This window comes from Artemia sp. Qi Xiang Cuo, chromosome 1, assembly GCF_049724085.1.
Source record: "Artemia sp. Qi Xiang Cuo chromosome 1, ASM4972408v1, whole genome shotgun sequence".
Taxonomy (NCBI): Eukaryota; Metazoa; Arthropoda; class Branchiopoda; order Anostraca; family Artemiidae; genus Artemia; species Artemia sp. Qi Xiang Cuo.
In genome coordinates this window covers 83,475,023-83,500,469 of record NC_142794.1, presented here as the reverse complement: position 1 = coordinate 83,500,469, position 25,447 = coordinate 83,475,023, and the positions used below count along the sequence as shown (strand labels likewise).

The following is a 25,447-nucleotide window of genomic DNA, read 5'->3' as shown; positions in this document are numbered from 1 at the left end:
TTCCCTTGCTGTTCAAGCCAAGGGACAGAAAGTTTCCTATACAGGGGTTTCGGACAAGGCGGTTCTAATGGTGTACTTTTTGTTTTGATCTGACTCTTTTTTTAGGAACTATGGGTTTTTATATTTCTTAACATTGGACGTGATCGTCTCTTACTAGGTTGCTAGCTACCGCTGCAACCCGGATTGCTCAGATATCATAAATATTTTTGCAGTTTACATAATAACTTTAGGGATTCTAAACTGAAAAATAAAATATATTAAAAAATGGAATTTTTCGGTCTGAAACTACATAGTCAATCCCACATCGGGTAGTTAGAACCTAACCAAAAATAAAACTAATTTTAACATTTTAAGTTATTTTTCTAGCTTGTATTGAAATATTCAAACTATTGCTCGGATACCATGGATATTTTTGCAGTTTACACAAGCTGCAAAGAACGCACAGGCTGATCTTTGTAAATTGAGAAAAATTTTACGAATGTTTTACTGGGATTACGAAAAATATTCAAAATTAAAGATTAAAATTATCTCTGAAAGAATATATTTTGTTGAAAAGTCAGGTAGAGATGCTTTCGCAAAACTTCATAGTAGTATCCAAAAAAATGTTGCATGTTTAGTGAAAAGCTTCCAAGGGATGGACCGGCAACTGTGGAACAGTTTGCAGATGTAATGGGAAATCTTATACATCACTGTGAATATATGGAGGCATCATTGTCCTTTACTTAGTTTCAGCTTAAATTCGATGATCGAGCCTTTATATGATCTTTTATAGGGGTTTCGGACAAGGTGGTTCTAATGGTGTACTTTTTGTTTTGATCTGACTTTTTTTTAGGAGTTATGGGTTTTTATATTTCTTAACATTGAACGTGATCGTCTCTTACTAGGTTGCTAGCTTCCGCTGCAACCCGGATTAAAAAATTATTATCATATTTTATATGTAACTTTGTAAGATTTTATAAATCTTCGATAGTCTAATGGTAAGCATGCCCACTTGTTACCTGGGAGAAGGGGGTTCGATTCTCCGTCGGGGAGAACTTTTAATATGTTGAATTAAAAGCACTATCTTTTCAATTTAAAATTAAAAAAAAAACTTGTTTATTTACATTCTAGCTAAAATAATGAAGATAATTTGAATGAACCACAGGGTTCAGTTTCTTTGGGCTTGAGTTCGTTTTTTAACTATAAATACAAACAGGAAAAAGCCTATGGCTTTTACTTCTTGTAAATAGTAAGAGACGAAACTCAAACAATCAAGTAGCTAACTAAGTCCAATGTATGGAATGGTTTGTCATTTCAGTGATCGTCTTTTAATGTATTTCATACTTAAGTTACTATGGGTTACAGTTCGTTCCTTATTGTATTTTAGGAGCTATGGGTTTTTATATTTCTTAACATTGGACGTGATCGTCTCTTACTAGGTCGCTAGCTACCGCTGCAACCTGGAAATATTTGATGAAACTTACATATTCTGCATTTACGACGAACCCTATTGATCCTTTTATGTACTTGTAGCTACCCCTGGCGCCACTGTATATCAGTTACTATTGGCGAGAGATCGTTCTTTACTGTAAAGTGCCAAGCTATCTCTGGATAAAAAAGAAAAAAAAAAGAAAAAAAAAAAGAAAAAAATATCCCGTTTGGGGAGAATAACGTGGTTAAAGTCAATTTTCTTGATTTTCAAGCCAATATATATCCCTTGCTGTTCAAGCCAAGGGACAGAAAGTTTCCTATACAGGGGTTTCGGAAAAGGCGGTTCTAATGGTGTACTTTTTGTTTTGATCTGACTCCTTTTTTAGGAGCTATGGGTTTTTATATTTCTTAACATTGGACGTGATCGTCTCTTACTAGGTTGCTAGCTACCGCTGCAACCCGGATTCCAATGACCGTCTTTTAGTGGAAAATTTTAATATATTGACCTTAAATATATTAACTGTACTAGCCTATACTATAGTTCAGTGGCCTATAAAATTTAGTATAAGGAAGAGTTCGATCTTTATTATAATTCTTGATTTTCAAGCCAATATATTTTCTTTGTTATTCGAGCCAAAGAGTGATAAGTTTCCTTAATAGGGGTTTTGGGCATGGTGGTTGTAATGGTGTAATTTTTGTTTTGATCTGACTCTTTTCTTAGGAGTTAGGGGTTTTAATATTTCTTAACTTTGGACGTGATCGTCTCTTAATAGGTTGATAGCTACCGCTGCAACCTGGATGAGATCCTCTTGACTAACACCATTTATGATCAATCCTTATGTTCCACTATACAAGTTTGTAAAGGAAAGAGTTCGTTCTTTATTGTAATAATGGCGAGAGATCGTTCTTTACTGTAAACCTGCTACTGAAAATACTGTTAAGGATTAGAACAGAAGTGAGGCCAAACTGTCATAAAAAATATACGGTAAAAATGCTTATATACGGAATAAGAATTTATTTGCTTTCCCATAGGAATTATCAAAATTAAAGCTGACAATGCTACTCTGATTGATGGGAATTTATTCTGAAAGTATAAATTCCCCTCCAGATGAAAACCTTACCTAACGTTTAAACCCTGTATTCTCTGCCCATAATCATTCTCACATGTTTCTTAGTAAGTGCACTCAAGTGCTTAGTAAATCCAGTCCATATGGGGCAAGTTATAATGCAGAAAAAGCACAACTTCAGCTGTTGGCTTAGTTGTACCTGCAACTGCTGGCTTAGCCTTATCTATAGCTGTTGGCTTATTTGTATCTGCAGGTGTTCGCTTAATTCTTCCTGTAGCTGTTGGCTGAGTTATACCTGTTAGCTTTATTGCACATGCATGTGATATCAGATCAATATATAAGTGTGTTGCATCATCGTGCGCATGCTTATTTAGAGTTCGTTCACAAATTTATTATCGGCTAGAGTTCGTTCTTCACTATACAAACAGGAAAAAGCCTACGGCTTTTTCTTCTTTGAAATAGTAAGAGACGAACCTACAACGATCAAGTAGCTAACTAAGTCCAATGTGTGCAATAATTTTTTTATTCCAAGGATCGTCTTTTAATGTATATGCAACCCGGATTATATTAAAAATTTTCAGTTAGTTTAGGCTTGAGCTCGTTCTTTATTGTAATTACTTACGGATAATATAAATTTCAAGTTGATACGAAATGAATTTTTAGCCTCTTTTAGAAGGGGTCAGGTCCCCAGCCTTAATTTTTTCTTACTAGGTTCGTTGAGGATAAAAGTTCAAACCGTTTAGAAAAAGCGTTTGGTCTATTTTCGTGCTCCCCAAGATCCTCCTATATAATAAATATTTTAAATCAGCATAAAAATCTGATTTTTTGATGCATCTATTGATATTAAAATTATGTATTTTAGAGTTACAGTTACTCTTGAGACGATTCGCTCCTACTACAACAGTTTTTACGACGAACTGTTTGACTATTTCATTTGTACTATGGGGTGTGATCATCTCATACTACGTTTGCTAGCTACTGCCGCAACCCCGATAGGGTGCAAGCTACTGCTGCAACCTGGATTCCAGTTACTATGGGCTATAGTTCGCCCTTTAATGTAATTTCCTAACATTGGACGTGATCGTCTCTTACTAGGTGGCTAGCTACCGCTGCAACCCGGATTACTATGGGCGAGAGATCGCTCTTTACTGTAAATTTAATTTTAGAATTAACTATACCGATCGTTTATATAACTGTATAGTTACTACAGGCAACAGTTTGTTCTCTATTATAATTCTGATTAACTATATCGGTATTTTATGTAAGTTGCTAGCTACCGCTGCAACCTTGATAATAAACTGATTACAAACAGGAAAAAGCCTACGGCTTTTTCTTATTTGACATAGTAAAAGACGAACCTCAAACAATCAAGTAGCTTTTCAAATAATCGTCTTTTAATGTAATTTAACCCCATTAATTTCCTTCAAAATGAGCCATTGAACAATTCTCTTTAATGTTCCAGTGCCATGGTATCTGTTGAATTACTAACCTATACTATAATTAAGTGGCGTATAAAATTTAGTATAGGTAAGAGGTCGTTCTTTATTATAATGCAGTTTACATAATAACTTTAGCGATTATAAACTGTAAAATAAGATATATTAAAAAATGGAATTTTTTGGTCTTAAACTACATAGTCAATCCCACATCGGGTAGTTAGAACCTAACCAAAAATAAAACTAATTTTAACATTTTAAGGTATTTTTCTAGCTTGTATTGAAATATTCAAACTATTGCTCGGATACCATGGATATTTTTGCAATTTACACAAGCTAATAAGAATATCCATTTATATAATTTATAAAGAATATAAATTAATATAGGTAAGAGGTCGTTCTTTATTATATTCGTTATCACGAACTATTTGCTTTGATGTATCTATTGGTATCAAAATCTCGTTCTTTAGAGTTTCGGTTACTATTGAGACAAGTAGATATTATTACTATAGAGTTCATTACCATGAACTGTTTGATTGCTTCAAAATTCAAATATCTTTGAAAAGACTGCAGTATAAAAATACATCAAAAATGCAATTTTTTTGACAAAATTGATTCTACTTTAAAAAGTATTTTATTTTTAATTACAAAAGTGACTAGATGTAGCAATTTCCTTTAAAATGAGCTATTATACAGCTCTCTATGATTTTCCGGTGCCCAGCTAGCTGACGAGAAAGAAAAAACGGAAAGAAAAAAATATCCCGTTTGTGGAGAATAACGTGGTTAAAGTCAATTTTCTTGATTTTCAAGCCAATATATTTTCTTTGTTATTCAAGCCAAAGGGTGGTAAGTTTCTATTATAGGGGTTTCGGACAAGGTGGTTCTAATGGTGTACTTTTTGTTTTGATCTGAATCTTTTTTTAGGAATTAGGGGTTTTTATATTTCTAAACATTGGACGTGATCGTCTCTTACTAGGTTGCTAGCTACCGCTGCAACCCGGATTAAAATTATTAAGCACACAAAATCCCGTGTCGAGTATCTAAAACCTAGCATAAAACAAAACTAATTTTAAAATTTTCAGGTATTTATCTTGTTTGAATTACAAAATTAGTATTATTGGTTAGACACCATAAATATTTTTGCAGTTTAAATAATAAGTTTAGTGATTCTGGACTGAAAACTAAAATAATTGCAATTATGAGACAATAATATGGAGATATGTACTTTACGGGTTACAGGATACAATAATAAATTTGAACTGAGATGAAAAAAAAAATTTCTTCCAGGAGACAAAAAGCAAAACTAATTTTAGAATTTTCATGTATTTTTGTTGTTTAAATTAAAAAATTACTATTACTGATTAGGCATCATAAATATTTTTGCAGTTTACATAATAATTTTAGCGATTAAGCCAAAAAAGAAAATTTTGGTTCCAGGAGTTTCGGTTACTATTGAGACAAGTAGCTATTATTACTATAGAGTTCATTACATGGACTGTTTTATTGCTTCAAAATTCAAATATCTTTGAAAAGACTGCAGTATGAAAATACATCAAAAATGCAATTTTTTTGACAAAATTGATTCTACTTTAAAAAGTATTTTATTTTTAAATACAAAAGTGACTAGATGTTGCAATTTCCTTTAAAATGAGCTATTATACAGCTCTCTATGATTTTCCAGTGCCCAGCTAGCTGAGCAGAAAAGAAAAAGCGGAAAGAAAAAAATATCCCGTTTGTGGAGAATAACGTGGTAAAAGTCAATTTTCTTGATTTTCAAGCCAATATATTTTCTTTGTTATTCAAGCCAAAGGGAGGTAAGTTTTCTTTTATAGAGGATTCGGACAAGGCGGTTCTAATGGTGTACTTTTTGTTTTGATCTGACTCTTTTTTTAGGAGTTGGGGGGTTTTATATTTCTTGACATTGGAGGTGATCGTCTCTTACTAGGTTGCTAGCTACCGCTGCAACCCGGATTCAGTATGTAATAAAATTGTGAAAAAACACACCGAGCCTTGGCTATTCTATTTTTAACATCTTCTCTGATCTCTCCGTCTTTACTAATAAAAAATCAAATGAAACCTCATACTTGAACTATACCAAATACCCCTTTTTCTATTCTCTGTTGCATCAGTTACTCTGAGATAGACTTCGGTCCTTACTGTAACTTCAGTTACTAGGGACTACAGTTCGTTCCTTAATGAAATTTGTTATTCAAATGGTTCTCTTTTAATGTAATTTTATTACTTCAGTTATTATGGGCTAGAGTTCGTTCCTTAATGTGATCGTTCTTTACTGTAAATCCGTATATTCACTGTGTTGTCGAACATTTTCCATTGCATCTATAAACTGTTCCGCAGTTGCCAATCCGTACCTTGGAAGCTTTTCATTAAACTGACAACAGTTTAATGTCAACTGACTTCAGCTTATATTCGATGATCGAGCCTTTATGTATTTTCTTCTTTTAAATAGTAAGAGACGAAACTCAAACAATCAAGTAGCTAACTAAGTCCAATGTATGGAATGGTTTGTTATTTCAGTGATTTACTAACATACTCTTTATTATAACTATATAATTTAGTATAGGCAAGAGGTCGTTCTTTATTATATGATAATCAACTGATTACACACAGGAAAAAGCCTACGGCTTTTTCTTCTTTTAAATAGTAAGAGACGAGTCTCAAATAATCAAGTAGTCAGCTAATTCCAAAGGTATGCAATTTTTGTTATTCCAATGATCGTTTTTTATTGTAACTAGGTTTCAGCCATCTCTACAGCCATGATACTATTGGAAATTACATAATCCCTATTTATGTTTTAGTTAACATGGGCAAGGTGTCGTTCTTTATTGTATTTTTTAGGAACTATGGGTTTTTATATTTCTTAACATTGGACGTGATCGTCTCTTACTAGGTTGCTAGCTACCGCTGCAACCCGGATAACATTGGACGTGATCGTCTCTTACTAGGTTGCTAGCTACCGCTGCAACCCGCATACCGCTGTAACCCTGATAACAAACAGGAAAATATTACAAACAGGAAAAAGCCTTCGGCTTTTTCTTCTTTAAAATAGTAAGAGACGAACCTCAAACGATCAAGTAGCTAACTAAGTCCAATGCATGCAATAACTTTTTATTCCAATGATCTTCTTTTAATGTAACATATCAGTTACTATGGGAGAGAGATCATTCTTTACTGTAATTAACCCAATTAATTTCCTTCAAAATGAGCCATTGAACAACTCTCTACGATGTTCCAGTGCCAAGCTATCTGTGGAAAAGAAAGAAAAAAAAAGAAAAAAAAATATCCCGTTTAGGCAGAACGTTGTAGTAGCTGCCACTTTTCTTGATTTTCAAGCCAATATATTTCCCTTGCTGTTCAAGACAAGGGACTGAAAGTTTCCTATACAGGGGTTTCCGACAAGGCGGTTCTATGGGTGTACTTTTTGTTTTGATCTAACTCCTTTTTTAGGAACTATGGTTTTTTATATTTCTTAACATTGGACGTGATCGTCTCTTACTAGGTTGCTAGCTACCGCTGCAAACCGGATGATGTGTCAGAAGTAAGGTTGCAAGTCGATGAGTTTGTTTTGGCCTTATTATAATTGGTGTGGTGAAATAATAATATGCATATGGTTCTTAAATCATACTTATTTATTGTCCCATTTGGTCTAGTGGCTAGGATAGTTAACTTTCATTTAGGAGGACCGGGTTCGATTCCCGGTGTGGGAAAATTTTTAACTCTATAATCTTCGAACATTCGAACCTTTTATAATTTATAATGATGTATAATATAAATACTGTAATCTTCACTATAGTGAAGTTGCCTATGCAAGTTAGTATAGGGAAGAGTTCGATCTTTATTATAATCACCCCAGTATCTACCCATTATTCTGGTAGCAACTTTTTTCTTATGTTTGTTTCGGTAATCTATATCGTTATCATACCGTTCCTTGCTCTTTTGTTTCGCTGTCTCAATTTTCCCTTCTCGATACCCCTGATCCGTAAGATACCTCTGTTTTGCTCTGTCATATTTCATTTTCTTAAATCCTGGATCACAAGACATCTTAGTAGCAATCCTTACGCGTGCTCGAGCTTTATTGCGTTTGGTGGCATTTTTATCTCTTTTAAATAAACTTTTCTTATATTTCAGGATGTTAGCTTTATTTTTTGTGTAGTAAAGTTTTCTATTAGTAGAAATTTGGATTGTTCTATTTTGATATTGTTTTTGGTTATTCTTTCTTTTTTTCCACTCGCGTGAGACCATATTTTTTCAAGATTTAAAATTATTAAGCACACAAAATCCCGTGTCGAGTATCTAAAACCTAGCATAAAACAAAACTAATTTTAAAATTTTCAGGTATTTATCTTGTTTGAATTACAAAATTAGTATTATTGGTTAGACACCATAAATATTTTTGCAGTTTAAATAATAAGTTTAGTGATTCTGGACTGAAAACTAAAATAATTGCAATTATGAGACAATAATATGGAGATATGTACTTTACGGGTTACAGGATACAATAATAAATTTGAACTGAGATGAAAAAAAAATTTCTTCCAGGAGACAAAAAGCAAAACTAATTTTAGAATTTTCATGTATTTTTGTTGTTTAAATTAAAAAATTACTATTACTGATTAGGCATCATAAATATTTTTGCAGTTTACATAATAATTTTAGCGATTAAGCCAAAAAAGAAAATTTTGGTTCCAGGAGTTTCGGTTACTATTGAGACAAGTAGCTATTATTACTATAGAGTTCATTACATGGACTGTTTTATTGCTTCAAAATTCAAATATCTTTGAAAAGACTGCAGTATGAAATTACATCAAAAATGCAATTTTTTTGACAAAATTGATTCTACTTTAAAAAGTATTTTATTTTTAAATACAAAAGTGACTAGATGTTGCAATTTCATTTAAAATGAGCTATTATACAGATCTCTATGATTTTCCAGTGCACAGATAGATGATCAGAAAAAAAAAGAGGAAAGAAAAAAATATCCAGTTTGTGGAGAATAACGTGGTAAAAGTCATTTTTCTTGATTTTCAAGCCACTATATTTTCTTTGTTATTCAAGCCACAGGGAGGTAAGTTTCCTTTATAGAGGATTCGGACAAGGCGGTTCTAATGGTGTACTTTTTGTTTTGATCTGACTCTTTTTTTAGGAGTTGGGGGGTTTTATATTTCTTAACATTGGAGGTGATCGTCTCTTACTAGGTTGCTAGCTACCGCTGCAACCCGGATATGGACTAAGGTTCGTTCTTTCGTGTAAGACTATCAAAACATTTTTTAAGCCTGATGAATATTTAACTAATGTGTCAAAAGTAAGGTTGCAAGTCGACGATTTTGTTTTGGCCTTATTATAATTGGTATGGTGAAATAATAATACGCATATGGCTCTTAAATCATAATTTTTTATGGTTCAATATAGTCTAGTGGCTAGGATAGTTAACTTTCACTTAACAGGCTCGGGTTCGATTTCCGGGGTGGGAAAATTTTTAACTCTATAATCTTCGAACATTTGAACCTTTTATAATTTATAATGATGCATAATATAAATACTGTAATCTTAACTATAGTGAAGTTGCGTATGCAAGTTAGTATAGGGAAGAGTTCGATCTTTATTATAAACTAGCTACCGCTGCAACCCGGATAATAAAAATAATTTGTTTTAATTACAAAAGGTTTTTAACCCAATTAATTTCCTTTAAAATGAGCCATTGAACAACTCTCTACGATGTTCCAGTGCCATGCTATCTGTTGAATTACTAACCTATACTATAATTAAGTGGCGTATAAAATTTAGTATAGGCAAGAGGTCGTTCTTTATTATAACTAACCTCAAGCAATCAAGTAGCTAACATAGTCCAATGTATGCAGTGGTATGTTATTCCAATGATCGTCCTTTAATGTAACACATATAAATTTATTTATGAGAGGCAGCCTGGCCGAGTGGTCCAAGGCACTGGTGTTAGCCACCAGTCTCTTCAGAGGCGTGGGTTCAATTCTTACCGCTGGTATACGATTATGTTTGAAAGACTGCAGTGTGAAAAGACATCAAAATGCAGTTTTTGGTGGAAAAATTTATTCTCTTTTAGAAATAATTTATTTTAGTTACTATAGATTTTTAACCCAATTAATTTCCTTTAAAATGAGCTATTGAACAACCCTCTACGATGTTCCAGTGCCAAGCTATCTCTGGATACAAAAAAAGAAAAAAAAAGAAAAAAAAAGAAAAAAATATCCCGTTTAGGCAGAATGTTGTAGTAGCTGCCACTTTTCTTGATTTTCAAGCCAATATATTTCCCTTGCTGTTCAAGCCAAGGGACATAAATTTTACTATGCAGGGGTTTCGGACAAGGCGGTTCTAATGGTGTACTTTTTGTTTTGATCTGACTCCTTTTTTAGGAACTATGGGTTTTTATATTTCTTAACATTGGACGTGATCGTCTCTTACTAGGTTGCTAGCTACCGCTGCAACCCGGATTGATCTGACTCCTTTGTTAGGAACTATGGGTTTTTATATTTCTTAACATTGGACGTGATCGTCTTTTACTAGGTTGCTAGCTATCGCTGCAACCCGGAAAAAACACATTGTGCCCACATCGTTCTTTACTCAGGCAGTGCTAGCGCACTGCCTATGATAATAAACTGATTACACACAGGAAAAAGCCTACGGCTTTTTCTTCTTTTAAATAGTAAGAGACGAGTCTCAAATAATCAAGTAGCTAGCTAATTCCATAGGTATTCAATTTTTGTTATTCCAATGATCGTTTTTTATTGTAACTAGGTTTCAGCCATCTCTACAGCCATGATACTATTGGAAATTGCATAATCCCTATTTATGTTTTAGTTAACACGGGCAAGGTGTCGTTCTTTATTGTAACAAACAGGAAAAAGCCTACGGCTTTTTCTTCTTTGGAATAGTAAGAGACGATCCTCAAATAATCAGACAACTAACTAGGTTTATAATTCTTTCTTTAACATAAACTTCATTAATCGGGTATTTTAATATATCCTATATGGTCTAGAGGTTGGGATAGCTCTCACCCAGTTGGCTTGAGTTCAATTTCCGTATGGGAAATTTTTACTTATGATGATTTCTTAAGGAACACAATAAAAATTTCTTAATGTAATAAAAATACTTCGTTTTAATTACAAAATGTTTTTAATCCCATTAATTTCCTTTGAAATGAGCCATTGAGCAACTCTCTATGATGTTCCAGTGTCAAGCTATCTGTTGAATTACTAACCTATACTACAATTAAGTGGCGTATAAAATTTAGTATAGGCAAGAGGTCGTTCTTTATTGTAAAAACTGACAACATTTCTTTTGGATATTACTATGAAGCTTTGCCAAAGCATTTCTAGCCGACTTTTCAACAGCATCCGCTCTTTCAAAGAGAATTTTAATCTGTAATTTTGAATACTTTTCGTGATCCCGATAAAACATGCGTAAAATGTTTCTCAATTTACAAAGATCAGCCTGCATTTTTGCCATCTTCTTGTATTTCTGTATGTAATTTTTCCCTTTGTCCTTATACGTTCTTCGGTGCAACCTCGCAGAGAATTTAATTTTTTCATTATAGCTTTTGTCACCCCAGTATCTACCCATTATTCTGGTAGCAACTTTTTTCTTATGTTTATTTCAGTAATCTATATCGTTATCATACCGTTCCTTGCTCTTTTATTTGGCTGTCTCAATTTTCGCATGTCTATAAACTACATCATTATAATAACGCTGTTTGTCACTATCAATTTTCGCATCTCGATACGCCTGGTCGGTTGAATACCTTTGCTTTTCTCTTTTCAAGATGCTATCTCTGTTTTTTTTGGTAGTACTCTTTCTTTAACTTACGTGTAGCTTGCTTGATTGAAACCATTATGTAACCATTAGTTGAATTTTTATGTCCCGTATCAAGTATCAAGAACCTAACAAAAAATTAAACTAATTTTTAAATTTTCAGGTATTTTTCTAGTCTAAATTAAAAGATTAAAACTATTGTCCAGACACCATAAATATTTTTGCAGTTTATAACCTTAGCGATTCTGAACTAAAAACGAAAATAAAATAAAAATTAATTTTTTCAATTTTTACGTCATGTCGCTCATTAAGTCATATATGGTTATTAGTACACAACAGGTTTTAGATATTACGTCATGTCACTTATTACGTCATATATGGTTATTAGTAGATAATTGGTAAAATATTCGTTCTTTATTATAACCCAGAAAAATTATTTTTTATTATTGAGCTTGATTGTCTCTTACTAGGTTGCTTGCTACCGCTACACCCCGGACTACCACTACATCGAGATACTGTGAAATCACAAACAGGAAAAAGCCTATGGCTTTTTCTTAATTGGAATAGTAAGAGACAATCTGGGTAATACCTATGATAATGACGTTATTGATCAATCTTGATCATGAAATTATATCTGATGAGACTTACATATTCTGCATTTACGATGAACCATATCGATCCTTTTATTTACTTGTAGCTACCCCTGGAGCCACCGTATATCAGTTACTTTTGGTGAGAGATCGTTCTTTACTGTAACTCTTACTAGGTTGCTAGCTACCGCTACAACCCGGATGTAGCTACCCCTGGAGCCACCGTATATCAGTTACTATTGGCGATAGATTGTTCTTTACTGTATTGCCATGAAGCTTTGCCAAAGCATTTCTAGCCGACTTTTCAACAGCATCCGCTCTTTCAAAGAGAATTTTAATCTGTAATTTCGAATACTTTTCGTGATCCCGATAAAACATGCGTAAAATGTTTCTCAATTTACAAAGATCAGCCTGCATTTTTGCCATCTTCTTGTATTTCTGAATGTAATTTTTCCCTTTGTCCTTATGCGTTCTTCGGTACAACCTCGCAGAGAATTTAATTTTTTCATTATAGCTTTTGTCACCCCAGTATCTACCCATTATTCTGGTAGCAACTTTTTTCTTATGTTTGTTTCGGTAATCTATATCGTTATCATACCGTTCCTTGCTCTTTTGTTTCGCTGTCTCAATTTTCCCTTCTCGATACCCCTGATCCGTAAGATACCTCTGTTTTGCTCTGTCATATTTCATTTTCTTAAATCCTGGATCACAAGACATCTTAGTAGCAATCCTTACGCGTGCTCGAGCTTTATTGCGTTTGGTGGCATTTTTATCTCTTTTAAATAAACTTTTCTTATATTTCAGGATGTTAGCTTTATTTTTTGTGTAGTAAAGTTTTCTATTAGTAGAAATTTGGATTGTTCTATTTTGATATTGTTTTTGGTTATTCTTTCTTTTTTTCCACTCGCGTGAGACCATATTTTTTCAAGATTTAAAATTATTAAGCACACAAAATCCCGTGTCGAGTATCTAAAACCTAGCATAAAACAAAACTAATTTTAAAATTTTCAGGTATTTATCTTGTTTGAATTACAAAATTAGTATTATTGGTTAGACACCATAAATATTTTTGCAGTTTAAATAATAAGTTTAGTGATTCTGGACTGAAAACTAAAATAATTGCAATTATGAGACAATAATATGGAGATATGTACTTTACGGGTTACAGGATACAATAATAAATTTGAACTGAGATGAAAAAAAAATTTCTTCCAGGAGACAAAAAGCAAAACTAATTTTAGAATTTTCATGTATTTTTGTTGTTTAAATTAAAAAATTACTATTACTGATTAGGCATCATAAATATTTTTGCAGTTTACATAATAATTTTAGCGATTAAGCCAAAAAAGAAAATTTTGGTTCCAGGAGTTTCGGTTACTATTGAGACAAGTAGCTATTATTACTATAGAGTTCATTACATGGACTGTTTTATTGCTTCAAAATTCAAATATCTTTGAAAAGACTGCAGTATGAAAATACATCAAAAATGCAATTTTTTTGACAAAATTGATTCTACTTTAAAAAGTATTTTATTTTTAAATACAAAAGTGACTAGATGTTGCAATTTCCTTTAAAATGAGCTATTATACAGCTCTCTATGATTTTCCAGTGCCCAGCTAGCTGAGCAGAAAGAAAAAGCGGAAAGAAAAAAATATCCCGTTTGTGGAGAATAACGTGGTAAAAGTCAATTTTCTTGATTTTCAAGCCAATATATTTTCTTTGTTATTCAAGCCAAAGGGAGGTAAGTTTCCTTTATAGAGGATTCGGACAAGGCGGTTCTAATGGTGTACTTTTTGTTTTGATCTGACTCTTTTTTTAGGAGTTGGGGGTTTTATATTTCTTGACATTGGAGGTGATCGTCTCTTACTAGGTTGCTAGCTACCGCTGCAACCCGGATTACCTTTAAAATGAGCTATTATACAACTCTCTATGATTTTCCAGTGCCCAGCTAGCTGAGCAGAAAAAAAAAGCGGAAAGAAAAAAATATCCCGTTTGTGGAGAATAACGTGGTAAAAGTCTATTTTCTTGATTTTCAAGCCAATATATTTTCTTTGTTATTCAAGCCAAAGGGCGGTAAGTTTCCTTTATAGAGGATTCGGACAAGGCGGTTCTAATGGTGTACTTTTTGTTTTGATCTGACTCTTTTTTTAGGAGTGGGGGGTTTTATATTTCTTAACATTGGAGGTGATCGTCTCTTACTAGGTTGCTAGCTACCGCTGCAACCCGGATTTCTTCAACTTGCGTATAGCCTGCTTTGATCTAACCATTATTCTAATCAAGAATGAGAGAATTTTCAGTTTTGACTTTCCTTATATACTAATTATGACGTCACTCTATTCACGTCATAGCTCTAATATAAAACTATGATGATCTTATATAGTAATTATGACGTCACTGCATCAAAAATACAGTTTTTATTGGAAAAATTTATTCTCTTTTAGAAATAATTTATTTTAGTTACTATAGATTTTTAACCCAATTAATTTCCTTTAAAATGAGCTATTGAACAACCCTCTACGATGTTCCAGTGCCAAGCTATCTCTGGATACAAAAAAAAAAGAAAAAAATATCCCTTTTGACGAGAATAACGTTGTTAAAGTCAATTTTCTTGATTTTCAAGCCAATATATTTCCATTGCTGTTCAAGCCAAGGGACAGAAAGTTTCCTATACAGGGGTTTCGGACAAGGCGGTTCTAATGGTGTACTTTTTGTTTTGATCTGACTCTTTTTTTAAGAATTATTGGGTTTTATATTTCTTAACATTGGAGGTGATCGTCTCTTACTAGGTTGCTAGCTACCGCTGCAACCCGGATATCTTCGAACATTTGAACCTTTTATAATTTATAATGATGTATAATATAAATACTGTAATCTTAAGTATAGTGAAGTTGCGTATGCAAGTTAGTATAGGGAAGAGTTCGATCTTTATTATAAATTTATGAGAGGCAGCCTGGCCGAGTGGTCCAAGGCACTGGTGTTAGCCACCAGTCTCTTCAGAGGCGTGGGTTCAATTCTTACCGCTGGTATACGATTATGTTTGAAAGACTGCAGTGTGAAAAGACATCAAAATGCAGTTTTTGGTGGAAAAATTTATTCTCTTTTAGAAATAATTTATTTTAGTTACTATAGATTTTTAACCCAATTAATTTCCTTTAAAATGAGCTATTGAACAACCCTCTACGATGTTCCAGTGCCAAACTATCTCTGGATACAAAAAAAGAAAAAAAGAAAAAAAAAAAGAAAAAAATATCCCGTTTAGGCAGAATGTTGTAGTAGCTGCCACTTTTCTTGATTTTCAAGCGAATATATTTCCCTTGCTGTTCAAGCCAAGGGACAGAAATTTTACTATGCAGAAGTTTCGGACAAGGCGGTTCTAATGGTGTACTTTTTGCTTTGATCTGACTCTTTTTTTAAGAACTATGGGTTTTTATATTTCTTAACATTGGACGTGATCGTCTCTTACTAGGTTGCTAGCTACCGCTGCAACCCGGATTAATGTAAAATTCTTACCGCTGGTATACGATTATATTTGAAAGACTGCAGTGTGAAAAGACATCAAAATGCAGTTTTTGGTGGAAAAATTTATTCTCTTTTAGAAATAATTTATTTTAGTTACTATAGATTTTTAACCCAATTAATTTCCTTTAAAATGAGCTATTTAACAACCCTCTACGATGTTCCATTGCCAAGCTATATCTGGATAAAAAAAAATAAAAAAAAAAAAAAGAAAAAAATATCCCGTTTAGGCAGAATGTTGTAGTAGCTGCCACTTTTCTTGATTTTCGAGCCAATATATTTCCCTTGCTGTTCAAGCCAAGGGACAGAAATTTTACTATGCAGGGGTTTCGGACAAGGCGGTTCTAATGGTGTACTTTTTGTTTTTATCTGACTCTTTTTTTAAGAACTATGGGTTTTTATATTTCTTAACATTGGACGTGATCGTCTCTTACTAGGTTGCTAGCTACCGCTGCAACCCGGATTTATGAGAGGCAGCCTGGCCGAGTGGTCCAAGGCACTGGTGTTAGCCACCAGTCTCTTCAGAGGCGTGGGTTCAATTCTTACCGCTGGTATACGATTATGTTTGAAAGACTGCAGTGTGAAAAGACATCAAAATGCAGTTTTTGGTGGAAAAATTTATTCTCTGTTAGAAATAATTTTTTTTAGTTACTATTGATTTTTAACCAAATTAATTGCCTTTAAAATGAGATATTTAAAAACCAACCACGATGTTCCAGTTCCACGATATCACTGTATAAAAAAAAAGAAAAAAAACAGAAAAAAAAAAATAAAAAAAAATACCGGTTAGGCAAAATGTTTTTGTCGATACCCCGGTAATTAATTTTAAAGAAAAAATATTTAACGTGCTGTTCAAGCCCAGGGCCAGAAATTTTACTATGCAGAAGTTTCGGACAAGGCGGTTCTAATGGTGTACTTTTTGTTTTGATCTGACTCTTTTTTAAGAACTATGGGTTTTTATATTTCTTAACATTGGACGTGATCGTCTCTTACTAGGTTGCTAGCTACCGCTGCAACCCGGATTGCTAGCTACCGCTGCAACCCGGATAGCTACTGCTACAACCCAAATTCACATATATATTTATTTATGAGAGACAGCCTGGCCGAGTGGTCCAAGGCACTGGTGTTAGCCACCAGTCTCTTCAGAGGCGTGGGTTCAATTCTTACCGCTGGTATACGATTATGTTTGAAAGACTGCAGTGTGAAAAGACATCAAAATGCAGTTTTTGGAGTGGTCCAAGGCACTCGTGTTACCCACCAGTCTCTTCGGAGGCGTGGGTTCAAATCTTACCGCTGGTATACGATTATGTTTGAAAGACTGCAGTGTGAAAAGACATCAAAAATGCAGTTTTTGGTGGAAAAATTTATTCTCTTTTAGAAATAATTAATTTTAGTTACTATAGATTTTTAACCCAATTAATTTCCTTTAAAATGAGCTATTGAACAACCCTCTACGATGTTCCAGTGCCAAGCTATCTCTGGATACAAAAAAAGAAAAAAAGAAAAAAAGAAAAAAATATCCCGTTTGTGGAGAATAACGTGGTTCAAGTCAATTTTGTTGATTTTCAAGACAATATATTTCCCTTGCTGTTCAAGCCAAGGGACAGAAAGTTTCCTATACAGGGGTTTCAGACAAGGCGGTTCTAATGGTGTACTTTTTGTTTTGATCTGACTCCTTTGTTAGGAACTATGGGTTTTTATATTTCTTAACATTGGACGTGATCGTCTCTTACTAGGTTGCTAGCTACCGCTGCAACCCGGATGGGTTTTTATATTTCTTAACATTGGACGTGATCGTCTCTTACTAGGTTGCTAGCTATCGCTGCAACCCGGATTACTATTGAGACAAGTAGCTATTATTACTATAAAGTTCATTACCATGAACTGTTTGATTGCTTCAAAATTGAAATATCTTTGAAAAGACTGCAGCATGAAAATACATCAAAAATGCAATTTTTTTGACAAAATTGATTCTACTTTAAAAATTTTATTTTTAATTACAAAAGTGATTAGATGTTGCAATTTCCTTTAAAATGAGCTATTATACAGCTCTCTATGATTTTCCAGTGCCTAGCTAGCTGAGAAGAAAAATCAAGCGGAAAGAAAAAAATATCCCGTTTGTGGAGAATAACGTAGTAAAAGTCAATTTTCTTGATTTTTAAGCCAATATATTTTCTTTGTTATTCAAGCCAAAGGAAGGTAAGTTTCCTTAATAGGGGTTTCGGACAAGGTGGTTCTAATGGTATACTTTTTGTTTTGATCTGACTCTTTTTTAGGAGTTAGGGGTTTTATATTTCTTTACATTGGAGGTGATCGTCTCTTATTAGGTTGCTAGCTACCGCTGCAACCCGGATTTTTTCTTTTCAAGATGCTATCTCTGTTTTTTTGGTAGTACTGTTTTTTTAACTTGCGTGTAGCATGCTTGATTGAAACCATTATGTAACCATTAGTTGAATGTTTTTATGTCACGTATCAAGTATCAAGAACCTAACAAAAAATTAAACTAATTTTTAAATTTTCAGGTATTTTTCTAGTCTAAATTAAAAGATTAAAACTATTGTTCAGACACCATAAATATTTTTGCAGTTTATAACTTTAGCGATTTTGAACTAAAAACGAAAATAAAATAAAAATTATTTTTTTTTATTTTTACGTCACGTCGCTAATTAAGTCATATATGGGTATTAGTACACAATAGGTTTTAGATATTACGTCATGTCACTTATTACGTCAAAAATTTAGTATAGGCAAGAGGTCGTTCTTTACTATATTATAAACATAATTAAAATTTCTTAATGTAATAAAAATAATTTGTTTTAATTACAAAAGGTTTTTAACCCAATTAATTCCCTTTAAAATGAGCCATTGAACAACTCTCTACGATGTTCCAGTGCCATGCTATCTGTTGAATTACTAACCTATACTATAATTAAGTGGCGTATAAAATTTAGTATAGGCAAGAGGTCGTTCTTTATTATAATTATGTTTGAAAGACTGCAGTGTGAAAAGACATCAAAAATGCAGTTTTTGGTGGAAAAATTTATTCTCTTTTAGAAATAATTTATTTTAGTTACTATAGATTTTTAACCCAATTAATTTTGTTTAAAATGAGCTATTGAACAACCCTCTACCATGTTCCAGTGCCAAGCTATCTGTGGAAAAGAAAAAAAAAAAAGAAAAAAAAAATATCCCGTTTGGGGAGAATAACGTGGTTAAAGTCAATTTTCTTTATTTTCAAGCCAATATATTTCCCTTGCTGTTCAAGCCAAGGGACAGAAAGTTTCCTATACAGGGGTTTCGGACAAGGCGGTTCCAATGGTGTACTTTTTGTTTTGATCTGACTCCTTTGTTAGGAACTATGGGTTTTTATATTTCTTAACATTGGACGTGATCGTCTCTTACTAGGTTGCTAGCTACCGCTGCAACCCGGAAACTGTTTTTTTAACTTGTGTGCAGCTTGCTTTTATCTAACCATTATGTAATTCACGAATGAGACCATTTACATCTTTGTCGTTCTTAATTAAGTAGTAAAAACCAATTAATTTCCTTTAAAATGAGCCATTGAACAACTCTCTACGAAGTTCCAGTGCCAAGCTATCTGTGGAAAAGAAAAAAAGAAAAATCAGTTACTATTGGCGAGAGATCGTTCTTTACTGTAATTGCAAGTCGACGATTTTGTTTTGGCCTTATTATAATTGGTATGGTGAAATAATAATATGCATATGGCTCTTAAATCATACTTCTCTATGGTTCCATATGGTCTAGTGGCTAGGATAGTTAACTTTCACTTAACAGGCTCGGGTTCGATTGCCGGTGTGGGAAAATTTTTAAATCTATAATCTTCGAAAATTTGAACCTTTTATAATTTATAATGATGTATAATATAAATACTGTAATCTTAACTATAGTGAAGTTGCGTATGCAAGTTAGTATAGGGAAGAGTTCGATCTTTATTATAACCAAATGACAGAAAGTTTCCTATACAGGGGTTTCGGACTAGGCGGTTCTAATGGTGTACTTTTTGTTTTGATCTGACTCCTTTTTTAGGAACTATGGGTTTTTACATTTCTTAACATTGGACGTGATCGTCTCTTACTAGGTTGCTAGCTACCGCTGCAACCCGGATGTAAGTTTCCTACATAGGGTTTTCGGACAAAACATTATAATTATAATGGTCTACTTTGTGTTTCGATCTGACTCTATTTTTACGAATTATGGGCTATTTTATTTTTTGCCATGGAACGTGATCGATCCTTTATGTAATATATACAGCAGTTTCCTTTAAAATAAGCATTACACAGCTCTTTATTATGGCCACGAACTGTTTGATTTAATACTTAAGTTACTATGGGTTACAGTTCGTTCCTTATTGTAACATATAATGTCATTCTTTAATATAAATATGATAATAAACGGATTACACACAGGAAAAAGCCTACGACTTTTTCTTCTTTGAAATAGTAAGAGACGAGACTCAAACAATCAAGTAGCTAGCTAATTCCATTGTATGCAATTGTTTGTTATTGCAATGATCGTCTTTTATCGTAAATACTATAATTAAGTGGCGTATCAAATTTAGTATAGGCAAGAGGTCGTTCTTTATTATAATCACATATATATTTATTTATGAGAGGCAGCCTGGCCGAGTGGTCCAAGACACTGGTGTTAGCCACCAGTCTCTTCGGAGGCGTGGGTTCAAGTCTTACCGCTGGTATACGATTATGTTTGAAAGACTGCAGTGTGAAAAGACATCAAAAATGCAGTTTTTGGTGGAAAAATTTATTCTCTTTTAGAAATAATTTATTTTAGTTACTATAGATTTTTAACCCAATTAATTTTCTTTGCAATGAGCTATTGAACAACCCTCTACGATGTTCCAGTGCCAAGCTATCTGTGGAAAAGAAAAAAAAAGAAAAGAGAAAAAAATATCCCGTTTGGGGAGAATAACGTGGTTAAAGTCAATTTTCTTGATTTTCAAGCCAATATATTTCCCTTGCTGTTCAAGCCAAGGGACAGAAAGTTTCCTATACAGGGGTTTCGGACAAGGCGGTTCTAATGGTGTACTTTTTGTTTTGATCTGACTCCTTTGTTAGGAACTATGGGTTTTTATATTTCTTAACATTGGACGTGATCGTCTCTTACTAGGTTGCTAGCTACCGCTGCAACCCGGATATAAAGTTTAAAATACAACCTTACCACGAACTGTTTGATTGCTTCAAAAATAAAATGTCTTTGAAAAGACAGCAGTATGGAAAGACATCAAAAATACAGTTTTTAGTGGAAAAATTTATCCTGTTTTAAAATAATTTGTTTTAGGTACAAAAGGTTTTTAACCCAATTAATTTCCTTTAAAATGAGCCATTGAACAACTTTCTACGATGTTCCAAAGCAAAGCTATCTCTGGATAACAAGAAAGAAAGGAAAAAATATCCCGTTTAGGCAGAATGTTATAGTAGCTGCCACTTTCCTTGATTTTCAAGCCAATATATTTCCCTTGCTGTTCAAGCCAAATGACAGAAAGTTTGCTATACAGGGGTTTCGGACAAGGCGGTTCTAATGGTGTACTTTTTGTTTTGATCTGACTCCTTTTTTAGGAACTAAGGGTTTTATATTTCTTAACATTGGACGTGATCGTCTCTTACTAGGTTGCTAGCTACCGCTGCAACCCGGATAATGGTGTACTTTTTGTTTTGATCTGACTCCGTTTTTAGGAACTATGGGTTTTTATATTTCTTAACATTTGACGTGATCGTCTCTTACTAGGTTGCTAGCTACCGCTGCAACCCGGATATAAAGTTTAAAATACAACCTTACCACGAACTGTTTTATTGCTTCAAAAATCAAATGTCTTTGAAAAGACAGCAGTATGGAAAGACATCAAAAATACAGTTTTTAGTTGAAAAATTTATCCTGTTTTAAAATAATTTGTTTTAGTTACAAAAGGTTTTTAACCCAATTAATTTCCTTTAAAATGTGCCATTGAACAACTTTCTACGATGTTCCAGTGCAAAGCTATCTGTGGATAACAAGAAAGAAAGAAACAAATATCCCGTTTAGGCAGAATGTTGTAGTAGCTGCCACTTTTCTTGATTTTCAAGCCAATATATTTCCCTTGCTGTTCAAGCCAAATGACAGAAAGTTTCCTATACAGGGGTTTCGGACAAGGCGGTTCTAATGGTGTACTTTTTGTTTTGAACTGACTCCTTTTTTAGGGACTATGGGTTTTTATATTTCTTAACATTGGACGTGGTCGTCTCTTACTAGGTTGCTAGCTACCGCTGCAACCTGGATCGAATGGTAAGCATGCCCACTTGTTACTTGGGAGAAGGGTATAATCGTTCTTTATTATAAATATTATTAATTATAATTAAGTTGAGTATCTAATCTATTATAGGCAAGAGTTCGCTCTTTATTATAACAACTCTCTTCGATGTTCCATTGCCAAGCTATCTAGGGAATCACTAACCTATACTATAATTAAGTGGCGTATAAAATTTAGTATAGGCAAAATGTCGTTCTTTATTATAATCTTCAGTAACTTATTTCAAACCTCAGAGCCACAATATTTAAGAAACTCATTTACCACCCTATCAGCACCTGGAGCCTTATTATTCTTTAATCCTTTTAGTATTGTTGCTAATTCCTCCTCACAAAAAAATGTCATTTATCAATCTTTAACATTAATTTTAATCTTATTTTAGTTACTATGGGCTGGAAGTTTGTTCTATACTGTAATTTGATTTATGTCTAATATTCATGTAAACATCTTTAATTCTCTTTAAGAAAAAGGGTTCGTAGCTCAAAGGTAGAGCCATCGACTGCAGATCGATAGGTCACCGGTTCGAATCCGGTCGGGCCCTAATTTTTCTGAAAGTAATTATGGTTTAAAATCTAATCACTGCTCTTTTACCCCAAACAAGATTTTAATTTATGTCTAATATTAATCATTAAGGAAAATGCATTATCTACATAATGATTTCTTATAATACTTCAATTACTATGGATGAAAGTTCGTTCTTTAATGTAACGTCTCTTACTAGGTTGCTAGCTACCGCTGCAACCCGGATTAACATTGGACGTGATCGTCTCTTACTAGGTTGCTAGATACCGCTGCAACCCAGATATTATAAATTTTAACCCCATTAATTTTCTTTAAAATGAGCCATTGAACAACTCTCTACGATATTCCAGTGCCAAGCTATCTGTTGAATTACTAACCTATACTATAATTAAGTGGCATATAAAATTTAGTATAGGCAAGAGGTCGTTCTTTATTATATAATCATCTCTTCGAAGCAGATGATATATTCTTTTTTTTGGCTTTTTACGGTTTGTACCATGAGCCAAGCAGTCAAGGATGTCATATAATTCTGTTCGTTCCTTTGTAGGACGAGGAAAGCCAAACTTACAATACGTAACCCATCTTCCTCTTTTTCTCTTATATTTTCTTTGACAGTATTTATTACAGCGGTGCACTTGATGGTCTTTGACCAGTTTGTGAAGAGTTTGACTAGTCAATCTATTTGGTATTTCACAAGTTATAATACTATTGATATACTGAATCACTTCAGACGCTGTTGATTTCCCAATAATAGGAGCATCTTCAATCCACAACACACAGTGTACATGAGGCGCACCTCGTTTCTGATACTCGATACGCCAGAAATGATCCTTAATTTTACCAAACAAAGGATTTGTCTTTGAACATATTAGCTCATTAAATATAGGTGTCCATTTTTTGTCAAAGTGCATGGAAACTGCAATTGGATCTAGACACGTCAACTCTGCTGGGGTCATTTTTGCCACACCAGGTAAGTTCTTATGGACAGTCCGTAAATAGTCAATAAATTCAGGAGAGTACCACTCAGCACATGAAACTGTCAAAAACAAAGTCGGTGGACCCAATTGCTCAATCATTGACTTTACTTTATAGGAAAGAGATTGAAAATACTGCTGAGATCCTCTGATTTTTGATTGAACAGAAAACAAAGTCGCTTCCATCTCTCCATCACGGGAATGAAGCCTGTCTATAAATTGACGAGCATTTTGATTTGGTTTCACAGTCCGCAACATATGACCAACGCTATTACACATGTAAGAGAATTCTTGCAATTGGAAGCTGTGAAAAAGAAACTGTTTGTCAAGACGAAACTTAGTATGTCTGCTAAGAAGCCTTGATTTAAAATATTCTGCATTCCTAATCCGAAATGGTCTTGCCTTGTCACGCAAGCCATATTTGCCTTTCGGGAAAAGATTTGGAAACACTTTTAGATCAAGTTCTTCCTGAAATAAGTCTTCGCTCTCACCTTTTAGTTTCTTGATTTGAAATTGGTCAGTACCAAGATCTTTCATTTGCTTAAAATCTTCAATGAAGTCTTTTGGAACCGCTGAATTGAGAGGCTGGACAGAAAAATGTTCAACCAATGTAGATTTCGCACTTTCTGTCAGTTTCTGAAGGATTGCAGCTTCCGGTATTTCAGGTAAATTATCAATACCAACCGCTTTTTCAGCAAGACGGGCTTCAAGTATTTTTTTTAAATCTTCTAGGGTGTATGCATGTATTGTTTTATAGAGACTGTTGTTCTCTCTTAACCACAACAGTGCTTCATGGACTTTTCTCAGATCTATTAGTGCAGTCCAAACATTCTTGTTGTAAGTAGGCTGACCATTGACAATGACTACAAAACTATCAATGTTAAGAAGTTTTTCAGGCTGAATATCTGCATTTGCTTGCACATCAACAGGTAGATATACTATTCTCCCCTTAAGAGCGTCAACAAGTTCTGTTCTAGGTCTCTTCAATGCAGTTACTTGCCCTAATCTGACGATCGTAAGACAAGGCATTACAAATCGAATCATTGCCATTTCAAAATTATTTAAACACTTTATACATTCCGGTGTACAGTCTATATGAAGGTTATTTAATACTGATCGGACATTCTCCTGACTTTTCAACATTTTCCCAGCACAGTAATCACAGACAAAGAATGAATCTATGACATCCTCTTTCCAACCTGTACATTGAATTAGTTCTTCTCTGTCATCTTTGGGTATGTCCTGTTGTAGGTGTTCTAAAATCGTGGCCATCATTACATCAAAACCTTTCTTATTTGAAAGGGATCTTAGACTCTTCAATTGGTATTTTGTCTTTATCTGCTCACAACTGTCACAATGCATTGTGGGGTATACATCCCTAATGTTAGCTACCTTATCAAGGCTCTCACCAAATAATTTTATTATTGTATTTTCATCCACAGAAACTCTAATATTGCCATCACCGTAAATGAAGTCTTGACTATTATTACGACAGAGTCTACTTGACACTTCTTCTATGTGATGACTTAGTTCCTTGTACGAGCCCTCGACTTTTAGTAGATTAATATGTTGTATAATCTTACATTTTGATACTGCCTTATATACGCTATTAATGAAACAGTTCAAGACAGGAAAATGTGGAGCTAGTGCCCTTAGAGAACGCAAATAGCTCTGACATCCCTCATTTGGGCTACAGTATAACGAATGCCCATGCTTTCTTGTGTCCCTGTAATTGATTTCACAATAATCCAAGCCGCCAAGGTAGAAATTAACCACTTTGTCAGTTGAAAATTTTAATGCTATATTGTTTTCA

General features: G+C 33.7%; 1 non-coding gene across 1 annotated transcript; it reads left to right on the top strand.

Annotated features, from left to right (window-relative positions):
- The first annotated feature begins 22,607 nt into the window (after positions 1-22,607).
- TRNAC-GCA (transfer RNA cysteine (anticodon GCA)) lies at positions 22,608-22,679 on the top strand. The gene has a single exon. It is a non-coding gene; the product is annotated as a tRNA-Cys (tRNA).
- Positions 22,680-25,447: the final 2,768 nt, after the last annotated feature.